The sequence below is a fragment of the Pagrus pagrus genome (genome assembly GCF_965226575.1).
Source record: "Pagrus pagrus genome assembly, chromosome: 14".
NCBI lineage: Eukaryota > Metazoa > Chordata > Actinopteri > Spariformes > Sparidae > Pagrus > Pagrus pagrus.
In genome coordinates, this window is record NC_140198.1 from 28688366 (window position 1) to 28697183 (window position 8818).

Below are 8818 nucleotides of genomic sequence, written 5' to 3' on the forward strand. Positions count from 1 at the left end.
GAAAATAACAGTGTTTTCTTAACAAAACCTGTTGAAATTGCAAATTATTTTAATAATTATTTTCTAAGCAAGGTTGGTCTCAGGAAAGGCTTAATGCCAAGCGATGGCTCCTCCTCATGTACACTAATTGAGAAATGTATGATGAAGAATAAAAACTGTAAATGTTTCTTTGCACAGACTGCTGTCCCTGGCATAAATAAACTATTACTATCCCTACCAATTGAAAAACCTGCTAGTACAGACAACCTAGACGGTAAACTGCTACGACTTGCAGCTGCTCACAGATCAGCTCCGATTTGTCACATCTTTAATAGATGTTTAACTAACGGGGTTTGTCCAAAGATTTGGAAAGAGGCTAAGATAATTCCAATACCAAATGACAATAAATCTAACTTGACAGGTGCAAACAGCCGTCCAATAAGCGTGCTTCCGGTTTTGAGCAAATTATTAGAAAATATAGTTTTTAAGCAAATCCAAAATTACTTTATTACAAATAATTTGACTACAAGTGCACAGCATGCATACAGAGAGTGTCATTCAACCACCACAGCTCTAGCCCAGCTAACTGATGACTGGCTGAAACATATGGATAATGGGGAAATGGTAGGCAGAGTCCTACTTGATTTCAGTGCTGCTTTTGATGTATTAGATCACAACATATTGATCACTAAATTAGACAGATATGGATTTAGCCATACAGCACTCTCTTGGATGATCAGTTATCTATCTGAGAGATCACAGAGAGTCTTTTTTAATGGTAGCCTTTCGGACTCTAAGAAGATTAGCTGTGGAGTTCCACAAGGGAGCTGCCTTGGCCCTTTACTCTACTCTACTCTATTTACACAAACGATCTACCTCTTGCAATACAAAAGTCCACTGTGGTTATGTACGCGGATGATACAACTCTGTACAGCACTGCTTCAACCATAAATGAACTAGAAACCATGGTGAATCAGGATCTAGAGAGGGTATCTAGCTGGGTGAAAAATAACAAACTGGTCCTAAACATCTCTAAAACAAAATGTATTCTTTTTGGCTCGAGAAGTATGCTTATTGGTGGCCCACAGCTACATCTATCAATATCAGGTACGGCAATAGAGCAGGTCAAGAAAACTAAACTACTTGGTGTAATGCTGGATGAACAGTTGTCATGGTCTGATCACATTGATAGTACTGTGTCCAAAATGGGAAGAGGCCTAGCATCGATTAGAAAATGCTCTCATTATTTGTCATCCTCTCTGATTAGTCAGGTAATACAGTCCTTGGTTTTCTGTCATCTGCAATACTGTTCTGTTATATGGTCTGCAGCAGCTAAGAAAGAAATACATAAATTGCAACTGGTTCAAAACAGAGCTGCCAGACTGGCACTTCACTGCTCAACACGTACAAATATAGCTTATATGCACTTCCGACTTTCCTAGTTCACAGTTGAAGTTAAACTCAGCTACGACATTCTGATCTTTTTTAGAAACATCATATTCAATCAGACACCTGCATATTTTCTTTACCAATTATTGAAGACTAGAGACAGACATAACCATTACACCAGAAATGCCAGCTCTGGTTGCCTGATACTTCCAACTCCGAGAACTAATCTACGCAAACACTATGTGATCTATCATTCAATAATGTCCTGGAACTCTACCTCCTCATATATATCTCACTCACAAAACAACTTAACCTTTAAAAAACTACTCAAGGCTCACCTAATGCAGCTGACCATATGACTGGGAATTCATTATTGGTATTACAATTAGGATTATTATGAAAGTAGTGACAGAAATTATATTACAAATGTAGGGCATTAATATATGATATATATTAATTATGATGTCTTTGATATATTGTGGTAGTATGCATGTATAAGTGTTTATTATATGTGAAGTGTAGTTATGATTGGAATGTATGACTGTATGTATTGATGTCTGGGTACATCATTGATGTTACACTGTACTATGTACCCTATGGACCCCAGGAAGATTAGTGGTCGCCAAGGCGGCAGTTAATGGGGATCCTTCTAATAAACAAACAAACAATAAACAAACAGTAGAAATACACATCACACTGTAGAACTACACAACAGAAACACACAGCAAACAGTAGAAGTACACATCACACAATAGAAATACAATGTAGAAATACACATCACACAGTAAACTGTAGAAATACACACACAGTAGAACCACACAGCAGAAATGCACAGTAGAAATACACAGCACACAGCAGAAATGCACAGTAGAAATACACATTACACAGTAGAAATACACAGAAGAAATACACAGCACAAATACACATCACACTGTAGAACTACACAACAGAAACACACGGCAGAAATACACATCACACAATAGAAATACAATGTAGGATTACAGCGATGGGTCGGTCCGGGCTATTTTTGGCAAATTTAGGCAACTCTGAGGCTGAGCAACAAAGTGTAGAACAGGAAGACAGACAGTTGACATCATAATGTTCATTTTGCATTAGTTGAGGCTTGAACTCACAACCTTTGACACCTAAGTCCATCTTCTATCTCACTTAGTTAACTGGCTAGTGACAGATCATGTGAGGCTTCACAAAGTGAGTAAGCTATACACTGTCATGCAGGCATATTTGTAACCACTGTAAAAATAAAAAAAATCTCTGCCTCCACATTTCCTGTCTCTCACTGTATTATCCATATAGGCAAAAATGCCCCCCAAAAAGATTGGTTTGAAATACTGCTCTCTTGATTTAATCTTTGTTTTGCTGTGATTTTTTTATATATATGTTTCCCACTCACTGAACTAGATCACTGATCCTGTCTCCTACTCTCAGCTGGATCAACTTTAAGTGATTCTCCTTCTTCAGTTTAAATGGAGGGTGTCAATCAGCATTAAAGCACATTACCGCCACCTATGTTTGGACTGGAATTACATCACCACAAAACAAACACAAAGTAATAAAAAATTCAGTTATTAGGAAAAAAATCTGAAAATACACATATTGCATCTAGACAGCATGGAGATGTTGGTAATTTGTTTTTAAAAATGATTGATTTGCTCCATAAGTGAATAACTGATGTTTAGCTATGTCATTACTGCATTGACTCCAATTGTTCACATGAAAGAAAAATTTAAAATGCTGTGAAAAATTTAGTTTTTGAGGCTCAATTTTTCATAAATCAAAGGAGGAGAGAGGAAATAGGTTTAAGAAGTTTTACAGTTTTTGAAAAAAAACTGAGTGATGTACTTCATGATTTTTAATAGGTTTAAATGTACAAAAGTTTCTTCAATATTGAGTTCTGAAGCTGCAGCAAGTATGGTTGATTTGTTATGATTTTTCAAAGTTTTGAACTTTAGACGCTTGCTGTAGCACCACCATCAGGACTATTGGCTTGGGTTTACAGCTGAGGTAATCTGGCATGAGACTGGACCTTTGTGCAAAATCGGTTAGCTTTCATCCATGGTCCAGTCCAAGCTATTTGTTTTTATTTAATTTAGAGGCTTGCTGTGATGCCACCGTCAGGACAATTGTCTTGTGTTTCATGTTGAGGACATCTGATATTTTGATCTGTCATCATCATCATCCTTGCTGGTTCTTGAACCCACAACCCCTGACACCAAGCACCAGCTCCTAACTCACTGAGCTAATTGGCTGGAAGTGAGACCTGCTGTGTGGCTTCATTTGTCGACTCAGGGAGTCACTGTCCGGGCAGCTGTTGTCAAGGCAGATTTCAAAAATGGTCAAAATGTCAGAAATTCTGTTACCTGAACAAAAATCTGATAATACATAAATTGCATCTTGACAGCATGGAAATGTTGGTGATTTGTTTTTAACCTAAAGTGTTTTGCTACATAAGAGAAAATCTGATGTTTAAAAATGCCACTCTTACATTGACTCCAGTTGTTCCCATGAGAGCAGAATTCAAAATGTTCTCAAAAATTCAGTTTTTGAGATAAAATTCTGATTTTTGCCAAACTCCATCAACCATGACTGGAAAATATTCTCAATTTTTTTCAGGAAGATAGATAGAAAGAAAGATAGAAAGATAGAAAGAAAGAAAGAAAGAAAGAAATCCTAGGAATACAATAGTGTCCTGGCAGCTTAGCTGCCCGGACCTTAAATACACATCACACAGTAGAAATACACAGCAGAAATACACAGCACAAAGTAGAAATACACAAGAAACACACATCACACAGAAGAAATACACATCACACAGTAGAACTACACAGCAGAAATGCACAGTAGAAATACACAGCACACAGCAGAAATACACAGTAGAAATACACAGCAGAAATACACAAGAAACACACATCACACAGTAGAAATACACAATAAACACACTAGAAACACAGCACACAGTAGACATGCACATCACACAATAGGAATACAATGTAGAAATACACATCACACAGTAGAAATTTACTGTAGAAGTACACACAGTAGAAATACACAGCAGAAGTGCACAGTAGAAATACACATCACACAGTAGAAATACTCAGTAGAAATACACAAAAGAAACAGTAGAAACACACATCACACAGAAGAAATACACAGTAGAAATACACATCACACAGTAGAAATACACAAGAAACACACAGTAGAAATACACAACAGAAACACACAGCACACAGTAGAAATACACAGCACACAGTAGAAATACACAAGAAACACACGTCACACAGTAGAAATACACAGCAGAGATGCACAGCAGAAATACACCACACAGTAGAAATACTCAGTAGAAATACACAGCACACAGTAGAAATACACATCACACAGTAGAAATACACAGTAGAAATACACATCACACAGTAGAAACACAGCACACAGTAGAAATACACAGTAGAAACACACATCACACAGTAGAAATACACAGCAGAGATGCACAGTAGAAATACACAAGAAACACACATCACACAGTAGAACTACACAACAGAAACACACAGCAGAAATACACCACACAGTAGAAATACTCAGTAGAAATACACAGCACACAGTAGAAATACACAGTAGAAATACACATCACACAGTAGAAATACACAAGAAACACACAGTAGAAACACAGCACACAGTAGAAATACACAGTAGAAACACACATCACACAGTAGAAATACAATGTAGAAATACACAAGAAACACACATCACACATTAGAAATACACAGCAGAAATGCACAGTAGAAATAAACAGCACACAGTAGAAATACACAAGAAACACACATCACACAGTAGAAATACACAAGAAACACACAATAGAAATACACAACAGAAACACACATCACACAGTGGAAATACACAACAGAAACACAGTAGAAACACACAATAAACACACACAGTAGAAATACACAAGAAGAAACACACAGTAGAAACACACAGCACTCACTAGAAATATACAAGACACGCAAAATAGAAACACAAAGCACACAGTAGAAATACACATACAGTAGAAACACACAGCAGAAATACACATCACACAGTAGAAATACACAAAAGAAAAACAGTAGAAACACATTACACTGTAGAAATACACAAAAGAAACATAGTAGAAATACACAGCAAGCACACACAGTAGAAATACACAGCACAGCAGAAATACACAGTAGAAATACACGTCACAGTAGAAATACACACAGTAGAAACACACAAAAGAAACACAGTAGAAATACACATCACATAGTAGAAACACACAAAAGGAACACAGTAGAGACACAGAGCACAGAAGAAATACACAGTAGAAATACACATCACACGGTAGAAATACACAAGAAACACATCACACAGTAGAAATACACAAGAAACACAGTAGAAACACAGCACACAGTAGAAATACACAACAGAAACACACATCACACAGTAGAAATGCACAACAGAAACACACATCACACAGTAGAAATGCACAACAGAAACACACATCACACAGTAGAAATGCACATCACACTGTAGAACTATGCAACAGAAACACACAGCAAACAGTAGAAATACACATCACACAATAGAAATATACTGTAGAAATAGACACACAGTAGAAATACACAGCAGAAATGCACAGTAGAAATACACATCACACAGTAGAAATATACTGTAGAAATAGACATAGAGTAGAAATACACAGCAGAAATGCACAGTAGAAATACACATCACACAGTAGAAATACACAGTAAAAATACACATCACACAGTAGAAATACACAAGAAACACACAATAGAAAATACTCAGTAGAAAGAAAGCCAGTGTCACAGAGGAGTTATGTTCAAAAGTAGCATTATTTTTTCTTCAGAAGGGGAACAAGGCCAACACAACAAACAAAATAATCTGTTAACCCTAACTGCCTGCAGCAAATCAAAAATATAAACAAAAGACAAAATACCGGATCTGAGTTACTTACAACTGGTATACGTCACAAGCAGAAACACTAGTCAAACTAGACACTGGTCCATGTTGGAAGTGGAAGATTGGTGGAGCGGAAGATTGCAGTCAGCTGGCGGTTCAAAAAGGGCTCCTCTCCTCCCTCTGACCAATCCAGTGTGAGCAATCAAGCTGAGCAAGCCAATGAGCAGGTCCAACCTGCTCTCAATCAGAAACATACACACACACACACACACACACACACACACACACTCAGAAAGAGACTGATCACAAACTACATTGAGGAGGAGAGACAGATCAGCAGCAAATATAAACACAATAATGACTCAGGGTCATAACAATAAACAGCAAAAATATACAGTACACAATATTAATACACAGTACACAGTATAAATACACAGTTTAAATACACAGTACACAGTATAAATACACAGCACACAGTATAAATACACAGTACACAGTATAAATACACTGTACACAGTATGAATACACATGTAGCCCTGGCTAAAATACATGTAGACATCTGGAGATAAACAATTAATGAAGACACATCAGCATTAAAAATAGTTTAAAAAATGTTTAAATATGGTTAAAACATAAATAAAGTTTTAGAATTTAACTTCAAAGGTTTAAAAATATGTAGAAATATAAGAGTCTTAATCTTTATTAGTCAAAGTTTGTAGTTCATGCAAAGTAGCATAGTTTGTTTGAAATGTAAGAGTCAGTGAGCCTGCACGTGTTTTAAACCTTACAGTCTAACTTGCTTTACAACCCAATATGTCAATCTTGTGTTTTATTTATTTTAATTTGAATGTCCTAAAACAAACAGCCAACCCAATTCCATTCTCAGGTAGAGGGGCGGGGCTTAGTCGTAGCTGCTAGGTCTTGGGTCTTGGGTTTTGGAGAGATGCAGAAGCTGATTATCACCGCAGAGTGAACAGGAAAATTAACGAGAGTCATAACATCTACAAACTGCAGGGATTGACGACCAGTTATCCTAAGGGTTTTGATGTTAATGATCTACAAGAGGTAACTATGAGTGTTTGTATGGTTTTATAAACTGTGACTACATGTTATGGTGTAAAACGATGTGTGTCACTAATCACAATTAGCCATTAGCCTAGCATAACTGTCAATAGTTTTGCTTTCAAACTGTTAGCTTTGCATTTTAAGAAATTGGTTAAAACAAGCTACTGTAAAATCGCCAAGAAATGGCATATGGACTTGTTGCTTAGCTGATTCAGGTGATTCAGGACACGGACAGTTGTGACTGTGCGAGGACCAGGATAGCTCCTCTGGACCACTGTGGAGAACAGTTTCCCTCCTGCTGGTGTGCGCTGCTGCTGTGGAATGTCGCTGCTGTTTTCTTCTATGGAGGTTTTTCTTCTGACGGGTTTATTCTGCTGAGCGGGTTTTCATCTGCGCTCTACTGGACATCCATTATCCTGTTCCCCATTCCTACCTTGACTATTACTGGATTCGTGAGTGCCTATATTGACAAGACAAAAATATCAAACAAAAGGTATACTATAGTATATATTTTTTATCTAATTGGAGGCACCGGTTGTTTTAATTGTTGCCGTTTTAACTCTTTAAAGCACTTTGCGCTACATTATGATGTATGAAAAGGGCTCTACAAATAAAGTCACAAAATAAAGATTTGATGAAAATATGCGATTGCGATTATTGTGGACTATATTGCGATTTGCAATTGCGATTACGATATTATAAATAAATGGTGTCATGAGTCTACTTGCTTGAATATCCAGGACAACACAGAGAATTACAATAGTTAATATATTTCTCAACTCAAACCATACAAATATGACACAAAAAATACAAAACCTGAAGTTTACAGCACTGTATTTTTCCCCAAATAACTTAATATCAAAAAATAAATAAAAGTTTGAAAATAAAGGTATTTCTGCAAATTGCACAATGTCATTATTGTAAACTCAAATGCTTTTCTGCTGGCATTTATGTAAGTAAGTACTACTGAAAAAAAAAATTCCTTGTGTCTTTTCGAGGTATTTTCGTATGGTTTGACACTTGCAAATGTATCCATAATTGTGCATTGTTGTGGTCGTTTCAGGCGTTTGTGAAATGCATCCCAGGGGCCAGAGCGGGCGACATCGAATCAAATTTGAAACTGCTGGCTAAAGCTAAACGTAAATATAGTAAGATCATAATACATGTCAGCGGTAATGACTCCCGGCTACGCCAGTCGGAAGTCACTAAGATTAATGTTGAGTCGGTGTGTAACTAAAACAATGTCGGACTCCGTAGTTTTCTCTGGGCCCCTGCCAAACCTAACCAGTGATGACATGTTTAGCCGCATGTCATCATTCAACCGCTGGCTGTCGAGGTGGTGTCCAGCAAACGATGTGGGCTTTGTTGATAATTGGCGGACTTTCTGGGGAAAACCTGGTCTGATTAGGAGATACGGCATCCATCCCACTTTGGACGGAGC